Consider the following 25949-nt stretch of genomic DNA (forward strand, 5'->3'; position numbering starts at 1 on the left):
CATTGGTCAGTTTAAACAGATGCAAAGTATGGTCTTGGTTCTAAAGACTGCGAGTCAATGTCAGGGTGTGTCCTTAGGACTGGTTCTCTGTGAGGGCTGTGAGCAAGGTTCTGTCCCAGGCGCTCTTGGCTTCTCCTGGTTGCTGGTGATTCCTAGTGGTCCTTATTTTGTAGACACACACCCAGTTTCTACTTGTCTGATCACATGGCATCCCTGGGTGTCTGTCTGTGTGTCCAATTTGCTTCTGTTATACCACTTTCACTCTGGGTTAGGGCCCATCCTAATGATTTCACCTTAATTTGATTACATCTTCAAAAACCTTATTTTTAAATTCATAGGCCCTGGGGAGGTCATTAGGATTCTAGTCTGTGATATTTAGGGGACACAACCCCAGGGCTCATCATCTCTTATGAATGGAAGCTCCTCTGAGTTTCCAGTTCTCTTATCTCAGAGGCCTGGTAGAATTTAGTACATAGGAGCGAGCCTAATTTACCTAGACCCCTGGTCTTGCCTCTCATTCCGTGTCTGGGTGGACTGGCGGCTGTGTGGCAGAGGCCGATGGAGCCTTCTTCAGCATCTGTTGGTGCTGGCTTGCTTTTCTCCTGCTATTTCACATTCCCTCCATCAAGGCAGTGAGCTATAAACCAGCGGCGCTTGCGCTGACAATGTGTCAGGCAGAGCTGTTTATCACGGTGTCCAGTTGATTAATACCTGTCAGCTGGGGTTCACACATATCAGAGTGCTGCCCTGTGATAATAGAGGTGTCTATTTGCACATGGAAAGTGACAACAAAGGACTTAGGGTCTCCTTGTTTGCCTGGCAGACCTGGGCTAGGCCTCATGTGAAGGGTGCAGGAACAGCTGAATGCTGGGGGCAAAGCCTGAATTCAGTGGGTTCAATCCAGCACCCTCAAGCAGGCATGGTAGAAAAGTGCTCAGCTGAAGAATTGCATGCAGGGCCCAGCCTTGCCCTGGCTGAGACAAGCATCTTTATCAGCGAGGGGTCGAGCTAGAGGAATGTTCTGAGGCCTCGGAGCCCTCTGTGGTCTTGCATCCTATATGCACAGGAGGACGATGCCGGGTCGGGTCACCCATAACTCCCTTGCTCTGGGTTGTGCTTGCATGTAGAAGGTGTCTCTCATAAAAGGGGCTTTCTAGCTATGAGGAGCGCAGACCCTCCTCATCCCTGCTTGGATTGCACAGGCTTGCTGAAGGGAGATCCGGACACCTTGTCGACCCCACAGACAGGAACCAAACAGAGGTGGGCTATGTGTGTCCCAGACACACTGAGTTATGGAAGACAAGGCTTCTCTCAATTTCGTGGAGACAGATAACCTTTGCTCACAAGTGGTTTCACACACACACACACACACACACACACACACACACACACACACATGTATGCATCTTTAACTAGCCTCTGCTTAAACTATGTCTCAGCATCTTGACTTTGCGTTCAAGGATCCCTGTTAGTTGATAATTCTCAGTCTCTTGGTTCACAGAGGAAGAGGAGGAATTGGTTGGCTGAGGCTGCTCCTCTGGTTATGAGCTCACTCTTGGTGTAGTTAGCTATAGGAAGGATGTCAAGGCATGGTTCCAAAGACAAAGAGCCAGAGCCGGGGCTAGGGTCACTTTTTTGGGAGGGCTGGGGAAGACCATCCTGGTGCTCACTGCCTGGTTACTGACTAACAGAACCAAGGGGCCCCAGTGCTGTAGTAGGTGTTTGGAGCTGCCTGCAAAGTCCCTATTGCAAACCTGCATCTCCCACAAAGTCCGAAGGGAACACGCCACACCATCTCAGCTTACCCAAGGGCTGCTTCCGCATGTGTGCTACCTGGAGGGGGTGAAAGGCGAAAATGGACAATTCAGAATTCATCCTAGAATAGTGGTGGTATCAGGCCGCTCCAGCCAGCCTGACCCTGGTGAGGGACATGCCTGGATTTCTACCACCTAGTCCTTCTGCTTCCTGCCACCTTCTGACTCTATCCTAAGTCTCCCTACTCAATTCATGAGATATCTGTATTATTTTTATTTATTTCCTCTTTTCTTGAGACAGGGTCTCATGTAACTTGGGATGGCCTCAAGATCACTATGTAGCCAGATGTCCTGGCGCACGCCTTTAATACCAGCACTCAAGAGGCAGAAGCAGACGGATCTCTGTGGGTTTGGGGTCAACCTGGTGTACACAGTGAATTCCAGAACAGTCAGGACTATGTAGAGAGAGCCTGTCTCTAAAAACAAAACCAACCAACCAACCAACCAAACAAACAAACCAAAAACCAAGACAGAAACCCAAAAACAAAAATTTCACTATGCAGCTGAGATTGGCCTTGAACTACTGATCCTCCTGCCTCCACCAAGCTCTACCCCAGAGGCAGATTACACGTGCGTGCGTGCCACCAGGCCTGGTATAGTGGTTTGAAGGAGAACTATTCCCCATATGCATGGATATTTGAACAGTTGGCAGCACCATGTGGGAAGGTTTAGGTGGTACAGCCTTGCTGGAGGAAGTATATCACTGGGGACAGGCTTGGAGACCCCCTTCCACTTTGCTGTCTCTCCTTCATGGGGATGGTTGAGGATGTGGCTTGTCATGTCCTGTTCTAGCCACCATGCCCGCCTGTGGTCATACACTTCCACCGTGATGTGATGGACTCTTCTGCTTCTGGAACTGTTAAGCCCGAATGAGTTCCTCCTTCCCGAGCTGTGTTGGTCATGACACTCTGTCACAGCAGCAGGAAAGGGAATGCTACACTCATCATCATATTCATAATTCATTCATTTGCTGAAGTGAACAAAAATTCCTGTTTCTTGTAGGAGAGAACTTTTACAAAGTTTTTGGCGTTTAGTAGGTGTTTGTTTGCTTGTTTGTTTGTTTTGTGAGTGAACTCACACTGACCTTGGTTCACAAAAGAAAACTTGAGCTGGGTCTGAAGGCAGATGTGCTTGGCTGATGTCTCTGTGACTCTTCGGTCAGAGGCCAGTGATGGGATGCAGGGACCCTCCTGTATAGGCCATGATCTCCTGAGGGAGGTGGACAGTCAGTGTCCCAATGCACTGTGTCAAGGTCCCTGGTACAACAGTGATCATACTGCAGACCCCACATATAAGTGTGTGACTTGTGCCACACCAAGAGGGGGAGCTGATTCTTGGGCCACACTGATGCTGTGCCCTATGACAACATCTGTGTGCACATTTATAAGGCTGTTTGCAGCAAGTCTTGGAGTCGAGGGTATGCTCACTTGAAAAGCTGATGGACTCTAAAGTGCCTTTCACATCTGCTTCCTCTTCCTTACTGTGTGAGAGGGCCTTGTTACTCACTCACCTTGAATTTGATGGTTATTGCCAGTCTGGAAGATGAGAAATAGTATTTTAATTTGCTCTTAATTTGCAATTGTCTCCTGTGAAGATGGGAATCTTATGCATAAACCATTTGGAACTGGACATGGTGACACATATATGTAATCCTAATCACAGTACTTGGGAAGCAAAAGCAGAAGAATTGCTACAAGTTAGGGGTCAGTCTGTACTACCCAGCAATTTCAAGGCTATGTAGCAAGACTCTGCCTGAAAAGAAATCAAAACAAAAACAAAAGTTCATTGGTATTTCTTGTCCTCCGAGTCATCTATTTATGTCATTGGCTTGATTTTTTTCTCTTGGATTATTGGGTATTTTCCTATTGATTTTTAGGAGCTCTTTGCAAATTGAGAAGATTAGCTTTCAGCATTCTGCATATGCTATGGATATCCATTTTCAATTTATTTCTAGTCTGCTGACTAGATTTGAGCATTTTCTTTACAAAATGTTATGCTTTTATTTAATCAAAATGTATCAATTTTTTTCATTTGTCGCTCCTGTGTCATTTGTCTGCTGTGCTAAGAATGTCTTTGCCACTGTGAGATTGTTAAACAGTTGCACAGTTTTCTTGGCTCACTCACTCATAGCTGAACAGTCAGCCAGTGTTCCTGACTGGCAACTGCATGTTCTTTGAGGCATTTCCCCTTGACCTCAGCCCAGGCCACTCATATTGGCATATTCTGAGCAATCATGGCTTCTTTAAAGACACCAGGACTTTTTTTTTTTTTGTTTTTTTGTTTTTTTGTTTTTTTGTTTTTTTGTTTTTTGAGACAGGATTTCTCTGTAGCTTTGGAGCCTGTCCTGGAACTAGCTCTTGTAGACCAGGCTTGCCTCAGACTCACAGAGATTCATCTGCCTCTGCCTCCCGAGTGCTGGGATTAAAGGTGTGCGCCACCACTGCCTGGCTGACACCAAGACTCTAAAAGGCCAGGGGACATGGACATGGGAAGTCCATGTACTACATGCTACCCACTAGGATGACACTTTAAAAGACACTGTAGTCATGTGCTGAGAGACAGTGGAGAGAACATTTAGAAAGGAACCTTAGAAACAAATAGGAAAAAAAACCAAAAACCAAAACAAAACCAGGAGAGCTTGGTGGCGGTGGTGCATGCTTTTGACCCCAGTACTCAGGAGGCCAAGGCAGGCGGATTCTCCAGTTTAAGGCCAGTCTGGTCTACAGAGTATATTCCACCATAGCCAGAACTGTACAGAGAAACCCTGTTTGGAAAAACCAAAAAGGTGAGAGGGAAAGAGAAGAAACTTCCTCCTTTGTAGGGGGTGGGGGCAATTTTAGGAATGTGGAACTGATTTCTTGTTTAAAAATGAAGGTGAGGAGATGGACCAGTTGGTAAAATGATTGCCACACAAGAGAAGGGCCTGAGTTTGGTCTTCTGCACCCGTGTAAAAGGCTACGTGTGGGCTGTGCGCTTGTAATCTAAGAGTGATAGGAAGATTCCTGGCTTACTGGCCAGCTAGTCTAGACAGTTGATGAGTTCCAGGTTCAATAAGAGATCCTGTCTCAAAATACAAAGTGGGGAGGACTGAGGAATGTTGACCTCTGGCCTCCATAAGCATCTACACACACAAATGGACAAGCAGGGTGTTGGAGAGCATGTATTGTATGGTTACTCTACTTGGGAAACTGAGGCAGGAGGATCATGAAATTCAGGTCAGCCTGTGCTGTAGAACAAGGTCCTGCCCCAATACAACAGAAACAAGCAAAGAGGGGGATGGAGAGATGGCTCAGTGGTTATGAGCACTGACTGCTCTTCCAGAGGTCCTGGGTTCAACTCCTAACACCCACATGGCAGCTCACAACTGTCTGTGATTCCAGTTCCAGAGAACCCAACACCCATGGCAAAACCCCAGTGCACATAAAATAAAAATAAATTAATTTTAAAAAAGAAACAAGCAAGTAGAAAGGAAACCAAAACTGAGCAAATTACCTAAGTAGCTTTGTGATCTATAATGAGTTAAGATCTTCCTTACACCCACCTTGCACTCTCCCCACCCAATTCTTATACATTCTTCCAGGTTTCTTTAGCACGCACGTACACACACACACACACACACACACACACACACACACTCTCACACACATACACACAAATTTACAGACACTCTCTCACACACATACACACAAATTTACACACATTCTGACTCTCACACACACATACACACACACTCTCACATACCCACTCACACACATACCCACTCACACACACATACACACACACTCACACACATACTCTCTCACACACATACATACACACATACCCTCTCTCTCTCTCTCTCTCTCTCTCTCTCTTCCTCTCTCTCTCTCTCTCTCTTTAGGCCTGCAGGTGCCTCCTCCCCCTTCTCTCTTTGTTTCCTGGTACTGTTATTTATATGAACATATTCCATTCTCCTCTTCTTGCCTCCCCAAGAAGAGAGGAGGGCTCTAGTGTGCTCGGGTGTCTTTACATCTCTCTTCTTTATCTTCTAGTTTTCCTTAGCTGTTATTTTAACAGGTTCCAGTTTTATGCTTATATTCTGTTTTGTAATTATAACCAAGCCTCCCCCCCACTTGCCTACAGGACAGTTCTAAACTAAAAGTGCAATCCACAACACTTGGGTCCATAGGAAAATGCAAGTCAGAGCTATGTCATGCATCAGTCCTCCCCTGCCAGACTGCGGGAAGCTGCTCAGGAGCTGGATCGGGCTCCTCACATGGTATCACGGGGCTGTGAAATGTTGAGGGCTGGCTGTCAATTTCTCAAAAAGTTAAGCAAGCCGTTTGACCCAGGAAGCCCACTCCTAAGTACAATCTGAGAGCAATGAGAACACAAACCCAAACGGAACTCACACACAAATAGGCAGAAACACCCTACGAATGGAAGTAGCTCAACTTCCTAGCAACTGAAATGCCTCAAGTCATGTTCTCAGGTGGTGTGTGGCCAGTAGAACGTAGTGTGGCCCCTCCATACAGCTGTGATAGGACAATGTACTGCCCATGGGAGCCTTGAAAACTTTCTGGTAGGCAGAAGACACCAGTCACAAAAGACATGGTAGTGCAGGATTCCAGGTATGTGAAATGTCCCCCACAGCAACCCTTGACACAGAAAATAGACTCATGATTGCATGGGGATAAGGAAAGGAGAGAGTTGTCGCGTCTGCCTCAACCAGCAAAGAAGCCGCAACACCTGACTCTTCTCACTGCAGTTTATTCAGGAACCTTGAACAATCTTCTGACCCCAGGGGAAAAGCCAGCCCACAGCTTAAATAGCCTCTGGGTAACCAACCCCAGCATGCTACGTGGGAAATGCAGATAGGTCCAGAAACACGGAAGCAAGCCAGATCCTTAGCCTTAGCCATATATGGAGTTGTTTGTGGCCAAGAGCACTCACCATCGGGGAGGTGGAAGGTGGAAACCAGCGCCATCTTTAAGGTGCGGCACTACGCAGCTCTCTACAGCGAGTGTTTTGGCAGAAGGTAAGGGTGAACTGCCAATGGGCTCTGGGGGGGTCTCTTTGGGGTGTAAGCATTCAAAGTTAGTTTCCTAAGTGTGAACATGCTAAAAGTCACTGAACAGCATGTTTCAGACCACGGGTAGTATAGTTTGTGATGTACACACTAAGAAAACCTTTTTGTTTTATTTTAATTTATTTGGTTTTATGAGACAGGCTTTCTCTGTAGCTTTGGGGTCTGTCCCAGATCTAGCTCTTACAGACCAGGTTGGCCTTGAACTCACAGAGATCCACCTACCTCTGCCTCCCAAGTGCTGGGATTAAAGGCGTGCACCACCACTGCCTGGTGAAAACCCTTTTATTTATTTTTATTTATTTATTTTATTTTTAGGTGTGTATGTGTGTGTGTGTGTGTGTGTGTGTGTGTGTGTGTGTGTGTGCTATGCCATATGTCTGCAATATCCACGGAGGCCAGAAGAGGGTGTCAGATACCCTACATCTGGAATAACAGGCAGTTGGGGCCAACCAAGGTGCTGGGAACCTAATTTAGGTCCTCTGAAAGGGTAAGAAGCACTCTTAACTGCAAAACCATCTTTCTAGTCTTGAAATTGTTATGTGGATATATAAATAACACTGTCCTTGGAGCCAAACAGTATGGCTGGTCTTGGAAGCAGGGACCATCTACCATCTTAACTTGATGTTTAAAGTGCCTGCAACTCCAGTTCCAGGGTATCCAATGCTTTTGTCTGGCTTCTGTGGACTTTTGCACTCATGTAGTACACAAAGACCAATGAAAACACATACACATAATTTTTTAAAAAAAATCTTTAATTTGCAAAACAAAAATCTCACAGTATTATAAGTAAGTTTACTATCTTACATTAGAACCCACTTCATAGCTATCCCAGGCTGAATGAGGTTCACAGGCCAGGGGTGGGCATCCCTGGACTCCTGCACCTATGGGAAGGACTGAAGGCCCAAATGCTTTCCTCTTTTTTTTTTTTAATTTTTATTTATTTACTTATTATGTATACAGTGTTCTGTTTGCATATATGTCTGCAGGCCAGAAGAGGGCACCAGACCTCATTATAGGTGGTTGTGAGACACCATGTGGTTGCTGGGAATTGAACTCAGGACCTTTGGAAGAGCAGGCAATGCTCTTAACCATTGAGCCATCTCTCCAGCCCAAATGCTTTCCTCTTACGTCTTTCTTATCCCATTTTCCTTTTCCATTTGCTGAAATACTGCCTCGAGTAAATGTTCTCAGGTAGTATACGGCACTATCCTCCACTTTGAGATAGAATCTCACTAATATGTGGGCTGGCCTCAAACATACCGTGTCATGCAGGCTGGCCTTGAACTTAGGAACCTTTCACCTCAGCTGAGTGCAGGATTCTGACCATGCACCACCATGCCTAGCTCAACTATCTATTGCTTTTAACCTTTGCTTGTGGCTAATTGTTCATATATTGGAGAATTCTAGAACTAAAAATAAAAATAGCCTCTCAGTTTTGAAAGCTTTAATTCATTTGATTCATTGTGTATTATTTCTAGTAAGAGGTATGATGGGCCTGGAGAGGCAGCTCAGTGGTTAAGAGCACTTACTACTCTTGTGAAGGACCCAGGTTCGATTTCCAGAACCCACATGGTGGTTAACAATGGTCTGTAACTCCAGTTCCAGGGGATCTGACACCTTCTTCTGGACACACATATGTATAATTTAAAATTAAATAAGAGAGAGAGAGATAGAGAGAGAGAGAGAGAGAGAGAGAGATAGAGAGAGAGAGAGAAAGAGAGAGAGAGAGAGAGAGAAGAAGTCTCATTGCTTTACAGGAAAATTCCTAAAAAGAGACTCTTGGTGTTTTCACTATTTGGAGAATTCTGCAATTTCACCAGAAAGCCTTCAAATGTGGGGTCATTTCTCATTAGTTGTCATCCAGAAGTACCCCTTGCTGCACTGCAGGAGAGTGTTCTGTGTGACTTCTCTGAGGTTTTCTCCCTTCTACAGAACTCTTGTTAGATAGACAACCCACATGGGTTTTAAGTCTTGAAGTTCCTGTCTATGTTGTTCTGACCTGTCTGGGGAAGAGTGTTTTGGCCACTCTTCAGCTCAGTACCAGGTATGTGGGGCTGAAGCTTTAATTTCTGCAGACAAACCCTTCATTTCTGCTTTTGTTTTCTCTTTTCTGGGGATTTTGTTTGTTCTTGTTTTGTTTAGTTTTTTGAATCCACATGTCCTGTTGAAAGCATCATGTTTTGCTCAGTCCTCGTTGGGGACAGCATCCCCATGGGTTCCTCCTCCATCATTTTTCCAGTGTCCAGAAATGCCTGAGGAGGGTGAATCTCCAGCTCTGTGTGTTACTTGTGGGTGTACTAGGAACCAGGACTAGTACCAGGACTCAGGGTCAGTAGCAGGGATTCTAAACCAGGATCCACAGGACTCAGCATAGTCTGGAAACCCAGCTCTTTCCATGTCTGAAGGCGTAAGTCACAAACAATCCCACACCAGTTTGGAATTATGATTAATAGAATGCTTATTTATTCAAAGGGGAAAAAAACTTACAGATTACCGTCTCAGACAACAACCCCTCTGAGCAATCAGGAAGAGTCTAGGAGCCAGAAGCGGAGCCAGAAGCCAGAGAGAGAATGGAGGCCAGTCGCTGCTTTTTTAAAGAGAGAGAGACCATGCCCCAATGGGCTGGTATCTCAGCGGCTATTGGCTGAAAGAGTGGAAGGAACTCCCACAGCATCTCCCCCTTTTGTTTAAGTAAGAGAGTTCTAAGCCTATTATGAAATTATATACAATAAGTACAAACCTACGAAATTATATACAATAAGTACAAATATCCTATTCTAACTAGCTTAAGTCTTGTATAATAAATAACTTGGCCAAGTCATGAGAGGAAAGTAACTACATTTATATAATCTTCAACCCCATCGAAGATCTGAGAAGGGAAATAATGTTACCTGAGTAATTAGGAAGTGCAATCAAACAACTTCCAGAACATGTAACAAATCACAGAGACAACTGGCTACCTGGGCAAACACCCAAAGTCACGTTTGCAGCATTGAAGCAACCAACTTTGGCTAAGGCCTAACGTAACTGACATACCATTTTCAAAGGCAAGGAACTTTTCAAAACTATCTTACCCTGTCTTGGCAGGATATGACAGTCCTGTTTTATCCATTTACGGATACTCTGTAACTCTGTCAGTAGTTGAGGTATGGGCATTTCTTTACCCAAAGACCAGTTCTGCCAAGAAGAAAGGCTCCAGGTGGAGTGTCTTTGGTGCTCAACATTCTCTCGGGAATAGATCGATGTTGCCAGGAGTGATTGTGTCTCAGTACCACAGAACTCTGAGTTAGATTAAAGGCCATTTTCTACAGCTCTTTGAAGAGGTTGAAGATTATCTATGTATACTGAATATAATCTCTATGTAATCTAAAGAACCTGATTAGTCTAATTATAAATGACAAACTTAGATGACTATTGATCTATATAATCCTCAATATCTATCTAACTTAAAGACTAAGACAATAAACAACTGTGCAATAAATGAGGACAATATGACCTCCAAATATAAACAATGTACAAGTATACATTGCAATATGGTAAATATATATATCAATTCATAAATAAATATAAGTATATTAATCAGAGGTAGACGTGTACAATGCAATATGGTAAATATACATATATCAATACAATATATATATCAATACATAAAAATGTTTTAAACAGAGGTAGAAGCATGCATGCATACAATAGTCAACATAATTTAACTTTGTATCAATATTTAAGAATCGATACCAATACATATTTGACTAAAAACAATAACTCACAAGTACAAATCTATTATCCCATCATCCAATTATCCCTTTTTTTAAAAGATTCCTGCGCTTATAAAATTCCTCCCCCAACCCTCAACTGTATACTAATTATAACCAACCCCTAAATGATGTCCCTAAACCCAAGGACAAACTTTACTGGGAGAGGGAACGTCGTTCTCTAGAATTACTTCCAGCTGTCATGAGGGGCAACGTTCTTTCTGGGGGATCCTGTGAAAGTAAAATGGTGGTTAAATTTCAAGATCAATGTCTTTTAAAATTGCAAATAGTCTCTGAGTATTTTGTGGAGGTCTGGCCAGAAAGTTGTACAAAATGTGCACCATTTCAGCTAACCAAGTTGGAACCGTCTTGTGCAGCTGGTACCCAAAACAGGTCTTGTACTAAAACAGGTCTTGTAGTAGCGCTATCAGTATCATGATGTTATATCAACTGGGTGGAGTTGTTGTTATGGGGCCCCATCTTCTTCCTGGAAACTTCAAATGTCACTGCAGGAAAAACTCATTGTTCATTGTGGAATACTTAAACATTAATCATATAGACATATACAGACATACATATATTCAATGAAAGGCATGATAGATATTTTTAATGAAAGGTATGATAGATATGAAGAAAAGTAAAGATGTTTTCTAAACTCATATTTCTTTCTGTCCCATATCATGGCTCTTGACATGAGACAGAAACTCCAGAAACTCTGGGTTTTTCTTTTAACAACAGGCTTGGAATTAGAGAGGGACTGAGCCAGAGTCCAACTCCAAAACCAGCTCTATAAATTTAGAAATATGATTTAGTATATTTTACTTACAGAACCTGTTCAGCTTTCTTGATAGTCCCTATTGGGCAGTTATTTTTCCATCTGTCAGTATTCAAATATCCAGGGTCTCTTGAATTTTTCAAAGATGAGTGTTTTCCTGTGGAGATAAGAACAGAACCTTGCCCCCATTCTATATGTTTTTCTTACCACCTGTATGAATATCATCATTGTAGATGAACTATCATTTCTCCTTTCCAAGAGGTTTCTTCTCTTCAAATCGAACCTTTATTAATTTTGATGGTATCCACAATTTTTCTTCTCCTGTGGAAACAAGAGCAAAACCCCTTCCACAACGTAGTACATCTCCTGGCTTCCATTGAGAGGTCAGCACGTCTTTGAAATAAACAGGTTGGTTTAATTCAGAAGTTTTTCCATTACCCAGTGCCTCTCTGCTGCTGTTGTTCCTTTCTCATTAGCATTAAGAAAATTCAAGGTTAATAAAGTATTATGCAATCTATTTCTGGGGGTATCTTTTGTCCCTTTTTGTTTGTTCAGCATATCCTTTATAGTACGATTTGATCTTTCTATAACAGCCTGACCTGTAGGATTACTTGGTATACCTGTAATGTGTTTTATATTATAATAAGCAAAAAAGCGTTTCATTTTCTTAGATACATATGCTGGACCATTGTCTGTCTTTATTTGTGCAGGTATACCCATGATGGCCATAACTTCCAATAAATGTGTCATTACTGAATCAGCATTTTCTGAGCTCAGGGCAGTTGCCCATTGAAAACCTGAATACGTGTCTATGGTGTAGTGTACATATTTTAATTTACCAAATTCCATAAAGTGGAACACATCCATCTGCCAGATTTTATTCCTTTGAGTTTATTCCTTTGGGTTACTCCCTGCAGGCAACAGTGTTTGATTATAGAAAGAACAAGTAGGACATCTCTTTATAATGTCCTTAGCTTGTTGCCATGTAATGGAAAACTCTTTCTTTAAGCCTTTACTATTGACGTGATGTTTTTTATGAAATTCTGAGGTCTGCAACATGCTTCCAATCAATAATTGGTCAATTTCAGTGTTACCTTGTGCTAGAGGACCAGGCAGACCAGTATGGGACCGGATGTGTGCTATGTACATTGGACAAAGTCTAATCATGTCCTGTACCTGGATAAACAATGAAGTCAACTCTGTGTCATCTGGTATGAATTCAGCAGTTTCAATATGCAAGATAACTCTTTCTGCATATTGTGAATCTGTAGCTATATTAAGAGGTTCTTTAAAATCCCTTATCACCATAAGAATGGCATATAATTCTGCCTTCTGGACAGAATTATAAGGGCTTTGTTCCACCTTACTCAATTCTTCCGATTTATAACCTGCTTTCCCTGATTTATTTGCATCGGTATAAAATGTCTGGGCTCCAGTTATTGGAGCATTATGTACAATTCTAGGAAGAATCCAAGAAGTTCTCTTTATGAGGTTAAGTCTATCACTTTTGGGATAGTTGCTGTTAATGTCTCCCAAAAAATTATCACAAGTTCTTTGCCATGATTCATTATCTTCCCATAACTTTCTTATTTCCTCAGCAGTAAAAGGCACTATAATTTCTGCTGGGTCTATACCTGCTAGTTGACCAAGTCTCAGTTTACCTTTTATAATTAATTCAGAGACTTTTTCTACATAAGTTTTTAATTTTTTACTTGGTTTATGAAGTATAAATATCCACTCTAAAATAATATCTTCCCTCTGCATTAAAATCCCTGTAGGAGAAATTCTGGAAGGCAGTATGACTAGGATGGAACTAAGATTCGGGTTCAACCTATCCACATGCACCTCCTGTAATTTTTCCTCAATCATTGTCAGTTCCTTTTCTGCTTCAACTGTCAATTTTCTGCAACTATTCAAATCTTTATCACCATCTAAAGTTTTGTTTAAATGAACTATTAGATCAGGTGTTATCCCAAGAGCTGGTCGTAGACTGGAAATATCTCCTAATAATCTTTGGAAGTCATTAAGAGTCCGTAACCGGTCTTTCCTAATTTGTGCCTTTTGTGTTCGAATTTTCTCTAACCCTATTCTGTAACCTAGGTAATTAATAGAATCTCCTCTTTGAATCTTTTCAGGAGCAATTTGTAATCCCCACCTAGGCAAGACTTTCTTTACTTCTTCAAACATATTTTCCAAAGTATCTTTATTTATATCAGATAATAAAATGTCATCCATGTAATGATAAATTATGGACTTGGGAAATCGCTTATAGATTATTTCCAATGGCTTATTAACAAAATATTGGCACAATGTGGGACTATTGAGCATCCCCTGTGGGATGATATCTTCTAGTAGGCTGCAAATTATTATAAGTAGGCACTGTGAAGGCAAATTTTTCTCTATCCTTTTCTTGTAAAGGTATAGCGAAAAAACAATCTTTCAAATCAATAACTATAAGAGGCCATCCTCTTGGTAATAGAGAAGGCAAAGGAATTCCAGATTGTAGTGGACCCATAGGTTGAATTACCTTGTTGACAGCGCTTAGATCTGTTACCATTCTCCATTTACCAGATTTCTTTTTTACAACAAACACAGGAGAATTCCAAGGGCTTGTTGATTCTTCAATATGGTTAGCATCTAGTTGCTCTTGTACCAGCTGTTCCAAAGCCTGTAATTTATCTTCAGCTAGAGGCCACTGCTTGATCCATTATTGGCTTCTCAGTTAGCCATTTTAAAGGTAAGGCTGTTGGTACCTCTAAAGGTTTGCTATTTACTGTATGTTCTTGTACAACCTGAATGGCTGGTGACCTTTTTCCAAAATACCTCATTATATCCTTCCCAGAATTGTGAGTTCCTGGAACCACAGAAATGTTAATCTGGGTATTCCATTGCTGTAGCAGGTCACGGCCCCATAAATTTATTGCAATATTTGCTATATATGGCCTTAGTCTTCCTATTTGCCCTTCAGGCCCTGTGCATTCAATCCATCTTGTGCTTTGTTATACACGAGGTAGGGTTCCAATTCCCAGGAACTGAACATCTACCTCTTGAAGAGGCCAATTCGATGCCAAGATTCTGGAGTAATGATACTTACATCCGTACCTGTGTCTAATAAGCCTTCAATAAAAATGCCATTTATACAGACTCTTAGCTTTGGTCTTTGATCGTTAATAGAAGTCTGCCAAAATATATGTTTACTCTATCCTACTGAATATTTTGACTCATTCTCCACATGTAATTCATCATTTAGACCAGTATTACTTTTTACGGCAGACATTGGAGCTTTTAGTTTTCTTGGTGAGACACGTTTTCCACTGTAACTGGGAATGACTGGGCCACTTTTGGCTTGGGGGCCTGCGAGAAGCCCCTCAAGGGGTTTCCCGATGGTATTGGGTTACCTTGTCTGTCTGTTGTTGACCTGCATTTGGTGGACCAATGTCGGCCTTTACTGCATCTCCTACATATACCTGAAGGCTGAGGTCTCCTACTTTTGTCATTCCCAGAGGAGATATTATTTCTAGAAATTCTTTGCCTGCAATCCCTTTTCAGATGTCCTAATTTACCACAATTAAAACACCTGGTAGTTTGATATCTCCTCATAGCTTTGGAGATCGCTTCTCCTACCCAAGATTCATCATTATAGCTAAACTTCTCAACATTCATCGTATGTTGAATCCATTATTCCATAGGTGCTGATTTAGACCTTAAAGGCCCAATTGTCTTTTTGCATTCTGTATTTGCATTTTCAAAAGCTAGAGATTCAAGAAGTATTCATCTAGCTTCTGGGTCTGTCACCCCTATGTCCAGAGCCTTAATTAATCTTTGCACAAAGTCAGTAAAGGGTTCTCTCTGTCCCTGCCTAACCCTGGTATATGATTTGACTCTTTTTGCTGGATCTTGTATTCTATTCAAAGTATTCAAGGCTGCTTTGTGACATAAGGACAGCACTTCTTCGTCATAAAGAGCTTGGACCTGTGGATCAGCATATGCTCCTACACCAAGAATTTGATCTTGGGAAACCTCCACACCTTTTGCTCTTCCTTGCTGTTCCATATGTTTGGATTCTTCTCTAAAATAAATTCCAAACACCAAGGAAGTTCCATCATTTAAAACTGCAGACACTAGCTGAGCGAAATCATGGGGGGTAGCTCTGACATTAGAAGCCCAAGTCCTTATCATTTCCTTAACAAATGCAGAGTGCAAGCTATAATTAACGACAGCTTGCTTAATTTCTTTTAAATCATTTATTGCTATTGGCATCCATCTAGCTTCTTTAACTCCCTTTGAGCCTTTAGAAGTTGACGCTTTTTCAGAATAAATTACAGGGCATGTCATTAGAACCCTGGGTAAGCCAGTTCTAACAGCTGGTGGTGGCACTGTATCCTGTCCTTGTGCCTTCTTACTCTGTTCACCAGCTCCAATAATTTCTTCAATCATTTCAAATCTTTTTATCATCGTCTCACTTAAATTCTGAATCTCCTGACCTACCTGTGTTTCTAGAAATTTCACTAAGGTATCAGTTTTTTGGTTCCCATTCTGGAGGTACATTCTGTCTGTTACCTTATCAAAACTTTGTGATAACGTCTGAACGTCAAATTCAACAGCCTGAACCCTTTCAGGTAACTTCCTAGTACCCTTGGATATGGAATCAATTTTGTCTATCATAGTATCCACTTGTTCAGATAACCCCTGATTTTCAATAATTTTAATCCTTTCAACTAGTCGTTCATTATTAGTCCATAAAAATCGTATCTTCCTTAATGATAGAATATTGAAAAGAAAACTGAAACCTAGTAACAAGTAAATTAATGTATCCCCATAGTCATATAAACCTTGCATGACATAATCCATTGTATTATAAAGAAAACAGTAAAATTGACATTGGAAACAAAAACTGCCATATTACCTTTTATCTAGTAGGCGACGCTGTTGCCAAGTCACGACTAGAACCACTGCAAAGGTGACAGAAACGGGGTCCTGTTTCAGTGTCTGCCTTAGTATTTGTTAAAAACTAGGAAATATAAGTTGCTGAACAAAGAAAATGTAATTGAATCAATTCCATACAAGGAACCAGAAACCCAGAATCCAGGGGTAGAGAAGAGCAACCCGGAAGCTGCGTATGCCTCCACGTGACCGAGTTACTCCGAGGAGTTGCAGCTTTTGGCAACTGCTTGTGTTCTGATTCATGCCACTCAAGTGTCGCACTTACAAGGTAAAGACTGTCCCGAGCCTGTGGAGCTCGGGAGGCGTGGAGTTTAATTGAACTGCTGGCTCCACACACAGGGCACAGGCCACAGCTGAGGGAGGGCTTGTGCCTAGCCGAGCTGGCTGCAGGCAGCTGGGGGGGGGTTAAGGGGGGGTTCTACAACCAAACGTTGGGCGCCAGATGAAGGCGTAAGTCACAAACAATTCCACACCAGTTTGGAATTATGATTAATAGAGTGCTTATTTATTCAAAATGGAAAAAACTTCCAGATTATCGTCCCAGACAAAAATACAGCCCCTCTGCATGATCAGGAAAAGGGTCTAGGAGCCGGAAGTGGAGCCAGAAGTCAGAGAGAGAACTGAGGACAGCTGCCACTTTTTTAGAGAGGGAGATCATGCCCCAATGGGCTGGTATCTCAGCAGCTATTGGCTGAAAGAGCGGAAGGAACTCCCGCAGCACATGTCTATGGCACTCCTTCAGTCTCTTACACTCAGATCCATTTCTACAGGTACACACAGCCCTGGCCAGTATCTTCACATCATAGAGCTTCCTGCCTGCAAGCACCATGCAGAGGGACTTGCATTTTTATCTCTTGAGGGATAAAAATGTGTGTAAACATCTTAACTTTAAACATGAGGAAATGAGCCTGAAGTTGAATCCAGATGACCTATTACTCTTGGTATTACATTCTCAATTCACCGGAATCCACAGGGATATTGCCACTGAATCTGTGCCCCTGGTTCTGTGCTGGGCTCTTCTTGAGCACTGATTGCTCTTAGGGGTGGGTGCAGCACTAGTGAACCTCAATTTTTCAGAGGAGAGCCCTGCTCATGGAGAAGCAAAGATGGAAGATGGCCATATGGCACAGACAGTACCTAGACCCAGTTACCCAACAGAAGAGACAGTGATGAGACCCAGTCATCCTGCCACAGGGCCTTTGTTCCAGGCCTCTGACATGGGCAATTGGCAATATTTGCCCCTCATGTCTTCTGTGGAAGATGTTGTGTTTGTCCAAAAAGGACAGATGAATGGTATTGAACATTCTGAACTGATATCTCACCAGCAGGAAACCTCAGGCGCGCTGTACCTGCACAAGTGCTAAGCAGGCCACACTTCATGAAAAGATGACAATACTGGTAAGCATCTCCTGGCTCTCATGAGGAACACGAGTGGAACAAGGCAGTTGCCCCAACAAGGTCAGCTCCATGATCAACTAGCTGGAGGCACCAGCTGAGGGGCACACGAGAGAACAAAGCAGGAAAAACCTGATGATTTACTGATGCACCAAGTCCCCGGGATGCTGGGGTTTGTTTGTTAGCTGAGAGTTCTCTGTACATTCTTCAAGACAAGATTGTGTGTGTGTGTGTGTGTGTGTGTGTGTGGTGTGTTTGTGAGCGCGCGCGCGTGCCATGATGTGTGTGCATGTAAAGGTTAGAGAACAATTTTGTGAAGTCAGTTCTCTCCTACCTCTATGTGAGTTTTAGGAATTGAGCCCAGGTTGCCAGGCTTGCACAGTAAGTAGCTTTACCCCTCTGAAACATCTCGAGACCAGGCCACCTTAGACTCACAGGCAACCATCCTGTCTCAGCCTCCTGAGTGCTGGAATTACTGGTGTGCTTCACTACATCCAACTTTGAATGCAGTTTTCTAAGGAAGGAGAGGTCCCTAGCACCCTGTCCTATCCTCTGGAAACCAGTGGTCACTTGTTTCTGGAAAGGTTTTACACACAGTTGGGTCATTTCCTGGACATGATAGTCTGGAGCCTTTGGGTTGAGGATGTCACTTTGGTTCTTACTTCTCCAAACTTCTCTACCTTTCACAGGGTTTCCTTCCCTTCACTGAGCTCTGAAGCCTCTCTGCACCTTTTGGAGACTTCTGGGCTGGAGGCCAGTGCTGTCCAGCAGAAGCCCACTCAGACACACTGATCCTATTCACATATAGCAAAGGGGCCTCTCCAGCCTGTCTCTATCATTACTAATCTCTGATTCCTGCCTTCTGAGAAAGACCTTTTCTGGAGGTAGATTTCATTATGGCCATACACTGTGACAATACACTAAACCATATGTTTTATTTATTTATTTATGTGTGTGAGAGAGAAAAAAAGAGAGTGAGAGACAGAGAGAGAGAGAGAGAGAGAGAGAGAGAGAGAGAGAGAGAGAGAGAGATTGATTTTGTTTTGGAGACAGGGTGTCTCTGTGTAGCCCTGGCTGTCCTGAAACTCACTCTGTAGACCAGGCTGGCCTCGAACTCATAGCTTGTCCTGCTTCCACCTCCTGTGTGCTGGGATTAAGTGTACCATGTACCACCACTGCCTGGTACTAAACCATTCCTTATTAAGTTAGGAATCTTAAAACTAGTGTCACAAGGCCTATGAATGTGGTCAGCAGGTAGAGTACTAATACCACAAAGGTTGCTCCTATGTCTTGAGTACCATACAGCTGTCTCCAGTGGTGATAGTGAATGGTCAGTCTGCAAGTCTCCTGTCACTTTCCAAATGTTCCATAACAACACTTAGTGAGTGCAAGAAAGTTAGTAAGGGTTCACAGCCCTCCACCTGGGTGCTACTGTGCCACTCAAGCCTAGCATAGGAAGTCCATGCCTGAAAAAGTTCTCCATGGCTCTAGGCATGAATGTGTGGCTGGTAATCATTCATGGCGAATCTGAAGCCTTTGTTCCAAGGTTGTTTACCTCAGGGACACTGATAACTTTTTGCACAATGGCCCTGCTCCAGAGCAATCTTGGACCCAAGTCTAGTTCCAGAACAATCAACTCTAAGTTGTTTGAGAAGGCTGTGTACATTAAAATGGCCATAAATCATGGTAATGAATCCCACAGCGAGGAGAGAAATCCATTACACATTGCATACACAGGGCTATTACTTCAGGACTCAGTGCTCATGCCTTTGAGGGCATAAAATGCAGTATTATCAAACTGCCCTATAAATGGAAAACATCCCACAATTGGGGATGGAGGGGAGAAAGCCCCCATAAATGTACTATATATACTCCCTAGTATATGAGCATATTAGCGATACAAAGTTTCTTGAGACTTGCATTTCAACAAGGGGGTTTATTAGTGTATCCCTTGGCTTTTGGAAGGGTTTCAGCGTGATTTGCTGAGGCCCTTCAAGCAAGGTGAAGTGTGTCTCTGCAGAGCAATAAAGAAGGGAAATGTGGCTATTTGTGTGTGTGCATGAATTCACAACATCTGAAGATGGTTCATGCTTTGTGGACTAAATAGATGTACCCTGAGATGAGCAGGATGTTGAGAACATCCTGAGCTTTCCCAGATGTGCCTGAAGCAGAAGTTTGGTCTCAGTTGCACCTGCCAGGCAATCCAAGGTCAGCAAACCTACATTTGGAAATGAAAGCGCTGGTGTTCGCCACAGTCCTCATTTGATTTCCATTTGCAAATGAGCAGGAATGATTTCTTCCACTTACCCTTGGTGATTAACTGTTGGCAATCAGCGTCCTACACACAAATGAGTCTGTCCCAGTTTTCAGCTTCAAAGACTGGACACTTGAGAACATTACCTCCTAGGTTTCTGGGTCAAGATCCAGTAACACTGCAGTTCTTGACTTGGCATCTGGCATTGGCACTGACTCTTACCCTAAGGCTCTTGTGCAATTCCAGTCCTATTTGGGGTCCTTGAAGTAGGGGGTTGCTATTTGTTGGGGGAGGCTGCTGGTTGGTTCCTGTCTACTCAGCCCCGAAGTAATCACACAGAAATCATATTATTTGCAATACTGTTTGATCAATAGCTTAAGCGTATTTCTGGCTAACTCATATCATAAACTAACCCATCTCTATTAATCTGTATCACCACGTGGCCGTGGCTTCCTGGGTAAAGTTTTGGGCATCTCTGGTGGGGGCTACATGGCTTCTCCTTGACTCTTCCCTTCTTCCTCCCAGTATTTAGTTTAGTTTTTCCCACCTACCTTTATTCCCTATACAGGCCCAAGACAGTTTCTTTACTAACCAATGGTATTCATAGCATACAGAGGGAAATCCCACATCACCTCCCCTTTTCTGTTTAAAGAAAAAGGAAGGTTTTAACTTTAACATAGTAGATTACATATAACAAATCAGGTAACAAGTAAGAACTACAGTTACAATATTTATATCTACTTTATCTTGTATCATAACTATGGAAAACTATAACTATCAACTTTCAATTCCATCAAAGACCTCAGAAGGCTATAATATTACCTAAGTAAACAGAAAGTACATTGTAAGCAACTTCCAAAACTCTAGAATTGATGGAGGCATCTCGCTACCTGGACAGTCACCCAAAGTTCTTCTGTAATGTTGGGGCATCCATCTTCAGCCACAGACCCATAGTATCTGGCAGACTTTTCCATGAAACAGGAAATTTCAAAGACATTTCAAAGACTATCTTGACAGTCTGCCAGTCACTTTCTTCTATATTCTGCAGAGTGTCTTGCAGAATCTTTCATGAAGCAGAAACTCTGAAGGATGGCCTCACCTTTAGGCAAGTTCAGCAGTCATTTCTCTGTGGGTCCTGCATGTCCAGTTCATCAGTCCAGACAAGAGCAGTTTCTTGCCCAAATGGCTAACAAGCTCCATAAGGAGCCTCTTTGATGCCCACCTTCCTCTTGAAGTTATTGGTGCTGCCAGGAGCAAATGTATCTCATCGTCATAAAAGTCCTAAGTTTTTAAACATTTTAAATGCCATATTCTGTAGTCTTTGAAAGGTTTGAAGAATACCTACCTAATTGAAATATATCTCTTTATATCTAGAAAATCTACCTAATATGGCTACAAGCTTGACTATTATAGATGATTATCTATTAACATATATTTCTTAATTATACATTACATTTTTTACATTACATTTTAAATGAACTGCACAGTCACAATACCTTAATCAAGAGCAAAAATATACATATAACAAATTGACCTTAAATTTGTATCAATAAAACAAAATTCCATACCAATGCAAATCTCTATAGCATATCTGCTTTTAAATGTAAAGAAACATTTATAGACAATATTTGGGAATATGGGCATAGTTCTCTCCATACTGCTTCCTGATTTTTATTGAGTGAAGTAATTTTTGGAGATATTCAGAGTGACCTTTCAGGGGTTCTTGGTGCATCAAACCATATTAGCCTGGAATGAATCCACAGGTTCTCATCCTCTGTGGAAACAAAAGAACTTCTTTTCCAAAGCAACACATCTTTAGACCCCAATTCTGAAATCAAGATACTTTTAAAATATATATGCTGATTTAGCTTAGCAGCCCATATAATAAAATACTTCTCTGAACTTAACTCCTTCACAGTCAAAAAATTCAATAATATACATAATCCAGACTCTCTGTGTATTCTTCATCTTTACGTGGCTTATTATTTTTCTTTACTCCTTTTATCTATGACTGTCTGTACTCTGTCTTTTTAAATACTTTGTTTTATATTTTCCCCAACTCTCCAAACTCTTTATAGTCTCTCTCCCAAGCCTCCGTACATTTATCCAACACTGTGACCCATTTAGAGATATTTTATGTCTGAATCTGTCCTATTATGTATCTGTAATTCCTTACTGTCCAGAAACACTTCTTAAAATGCTAAGCACTTCTTAAAAACTTAAACTGCAGCATTACTAGGGTATATACAGTCCTGCCTGCTTGGCTCTGCACAGCCCAACACGGTGGAAGTCGTTCACTGCCTCTGCAAGCCGTGCACATTGCCCAAGTTTCAAATATGCAGTGGGTCTGTGTTGAGCCGTTGAGCAGTTTGTAACACGTTGCTCACACACCCCATTTAAATGCTCGGTCTCCTGAAAGAGACTTCACCTATGTAGCTTCCATAAAGAACATAGCTGGCTGACTGTAGACTGCTCATATGTGAGCAAAGGTATGGGAGTGGGGAGTAATTTGGTGGTATTTATTCAGATAGCCGGGGGTAAGGGTGGAGCCTGAGGAGATAGTTCAGTTGGTAAAGTGTTTGACTTTGCAAGCACAAGGACATGAGTTCAATCCCCAGGACCCAGGTTATTTTGTTTTGTTTTGCTTTTTGTTTGTTTATTTTAAAAACTTGCACGTCTGTATGCCATACAGTATCCTAGTGCTGGAGAGACAGATAGACAGATCTCTGGGACTCGTTCATTGGTCAGCCAACAGTCAACCTACCTGGCCAGTTCCAGGTCAGTGAGAGATTCTTCACCCATAAGAAAAGGGTGAACAGTACTTGAGGATACCTGAGTTAGTTTTCTGCCCCCCCCCATGCACATATGTGCCCCTGAATACATACATGGGGGTGGGGGTGGGACAGAAATCCTCCTGAAGAACAATCAAGGCACTTTGGTTATTTGGAAGTTCTGAGTCCCCCACTAGCCTCACAAATCTCAGAGGAAGTTTCCCTCCACAGTGGTCTGTGGGGGATCTGTAAAGGAGCAGAGCCCTCAGCTCAGAGAGTGTCCTTCAACCTTAGGAACCAGGTTTTCTCTTTCTGCTTTGTTTCCAATCTGCCCTGATGTGAGCAAGCAGCCTCACACTGCTACCACCACACTGAGAGCTGCTCCAGCCACCGTCTCTTCCTTCCTATGGTGGACTGTATCCTCACACTGTGAAGCAAAACAGACCCTTCCTCCTTAAGTTGCTTTTTATTGGTTGGTGGCTTCTATTCTCTGCTGGCTTCTGTTCTCTAGAGTTCCTGTTACCAGTGTTCAGCATCATGCTGTGAGGAAGCCCAGGCAACCTGACTAAGAGGCCCTGGTTAACTGCCTGGTTAACCTGACCCAGCCAACAGCCTGCAAGTGAGCTGCTCCAGGCCAACCATGATTGACACAGTGTGAAGGAGAAAGGAGGGTGACCCTTTGTCAGTACACTTTGAAGAGACTTCTCACACAGCACTAGACAATAGGTGCATGGTGGCACCTTCAGCATCTACTCCCCTCATTAGATGACCAGGTGACCAGCAGGACCTCCTTCCCAAGTGCTGGCTGGAGAGTGGCAGCCCATGGCTGCCTGCATTCTGAGAACTCCCCTTTCCACCTCGTGTGTTTGTCCCTAAGAAAGAAACTGCGTTTAGTCAATTTCTCCAGACGTCTCCAGTCCCCTGTGGAGGGGGACGGAACCGCCCACTGACGCAGATGCGTGCAGGCGGCACGTCAGATTATCAGAGATGATCACTTATCAGAGATGATCACTTACTAGAATGGTTTTAAAAACCTGCAGTAATGGCAAGAGATGAGGAGAATGTGGAGAAATAAAGCCATCCAGGGTTGCTGGTGGGAATATGGGCACAGCTATGCTGGAATAAGCTCGCTGCTTCCTTTAAGGGTCTTTTGGTTCTGTTTAAATTCTTTACTTTTTTTGTTTTGTCTTGTTTTGTCTTGTTTGTTTGAGATTTGTTCTTGCTACATAGCCCAGACTGGTCTCTAACTCACATTTTTCCTTTCTTGGCCTCCTAAGTGTTTGATAGTTCCTTTTAAAATTAAAAATGGGGGCTAGCAAGATGGCTCAGGGGCTAAAAGCATTTGCTGCCAAGCCTGATGTTTGATGGGGCAGGGATCAGGATACTTACATGCTAGGAGAAAACCAACTCCTACAGGCTGTCCTTCGATTTCCGTGGGCACAGCAGGGGCACACCATGGGCACAGAAGGGTACCCTATGGGCTAAGCAGGGGCACACCATAGGTACAGTAGGTCATGCCATGGGCACAGCAGGAGAACAACAGGGGCACAGTGTGGGCATAGAAGGGGCACAGTAGGGGCACACCATGGGCACAGAAGGGTACACCATGGGCTAAGCAGGGGTACACCATAGGCACAGTAGGGGTATACCATGATCACATCATGAGCACACCAGGGACACAGAACGAGGTGACTAAGTGTGAAAGAGTTGGGATTGCTTGGAGGAGTGTGAAGAATTGGTGTGGAGTGCTGAGCTAGGTGACATAATCTCTTTATTCTTCGTGGGCCAGTGTGAGAAGTCACAAAAGGCCAGGGTCACAAAAGGCCTGGAGGGTATCTGTACCTCACCGTGTCTGCCTCATTCCAAGGCACTGTGCAGTCTGCAGAGGGGATGGAAAGCCAAGTAAAGGGCAACTTGAGTGAAACTTGAGGGCCTGGAGCTGTCCCCATCAGCCTGCAGCCTGTTCACACCCCTCCTCCATCTAGTAATGAGTGGTGACCCTTAAATCACCAGGTAATTAGCTTGGGGCCAGAGGAAGTGTTTGCTGAGTCAGGTGCCACTGAAGAGACCCAAGCTGGAGAAGGCAAGTCACTTGTTCAAGGTCATATGCGGAGATAGCACAGCCACTGACCGCAAAGGAGGCTTTTAAAATTTTGAATCTTACTTTTGTGCTTCAGACTTTTGAGATTGTGGGTTTTGGACAACTCGGGGTGTCTAAACCATGCAGGGCTTGGTTGTTCCTGAAAAAAGCCTCTTCTCGCCTCCCTGTACCCCTTTAAGAAAAGATTTACTGAAGTCGAGTGAACCTTGGTTCAACCTTGTTCCCAGGTTCTAAGTGGTCGTTTCATTTAGACATTTAACTAAAAGCCCTTTCCATAGAACCAACTCCCTCAGGCGCGCTGCCAGCAATTAATGAAAGATGGTAAAATAATAAAAGCAGTAATGCATTAACTGTATTATCCTTGCCCATTTGGGCAGTCCTTTTCATGGTCTCCTCCCTATGGACAGGCTCCAGCAGCATTTGAGGAGCTACTTTATTGCAGGGTTGCCACTGCATTGTCTCAGAGATGCTGCTGGGCTTCTGTCTATCCCCAGGGACCTTAAGCACCCTCAGTAGTAGGAGGGGGCAGCACCTGCCTCCCTCTACCCCCTGCCTGGCTTGGAGACTGGGCCGAGAACTCCCAATGACAGATTTCAGGTTTGGACTCCCAGCTCTGAAATAAATTGGTTTGCTAATTAAGAGAAATGATGCAACAGCCTCCACCTGCAATTTACTTGAAGAACATTTCGGTCTAGAAACTGAGTGTCCCTGTGGAGAACCATGATTTCCAGGTCACCCTTCCTCGTGGCATGCCCTGGGTACTCCCTGCCTGGGATGACAAGCTCACGGCATGTTGGTTCCCCTTTTTTACCCAGTTACCTTTTTACTAGACATGTATCTCACATTGCTCTCTAGGCCTTGCAGATTTATTGGGAAATGGACAAATATAACACCAGTGCACTCTAAGCTCAGCTGTAGTGGGGGTAGCAATGATGTAGGGAGAAATGGCACCACTCTGACCAGTGGGAAAAGTTCAAGTGGTCATGTGACTCTCTGTCCAATGGGATAAGCATGATGCCTGGGAAAGTTCAGACTGTGTAACTCAGTTCAAAACTCATTCAGTGAATGCCCATAG

Source organism: Myodes glareolus, chromosome 6, assembly GCF_982192425.1.
Source record: "Myodes glareolus chromosome 6, mMyoGla1.1, whole genome shotgun sequence".
Taxonomy (NCBI): domain Eukaryota; kingdom Metazoa; phylum Chordata; class Mammalia; order Rodentia; family Cricetidae; genus Myodes; species Myodes glareolus.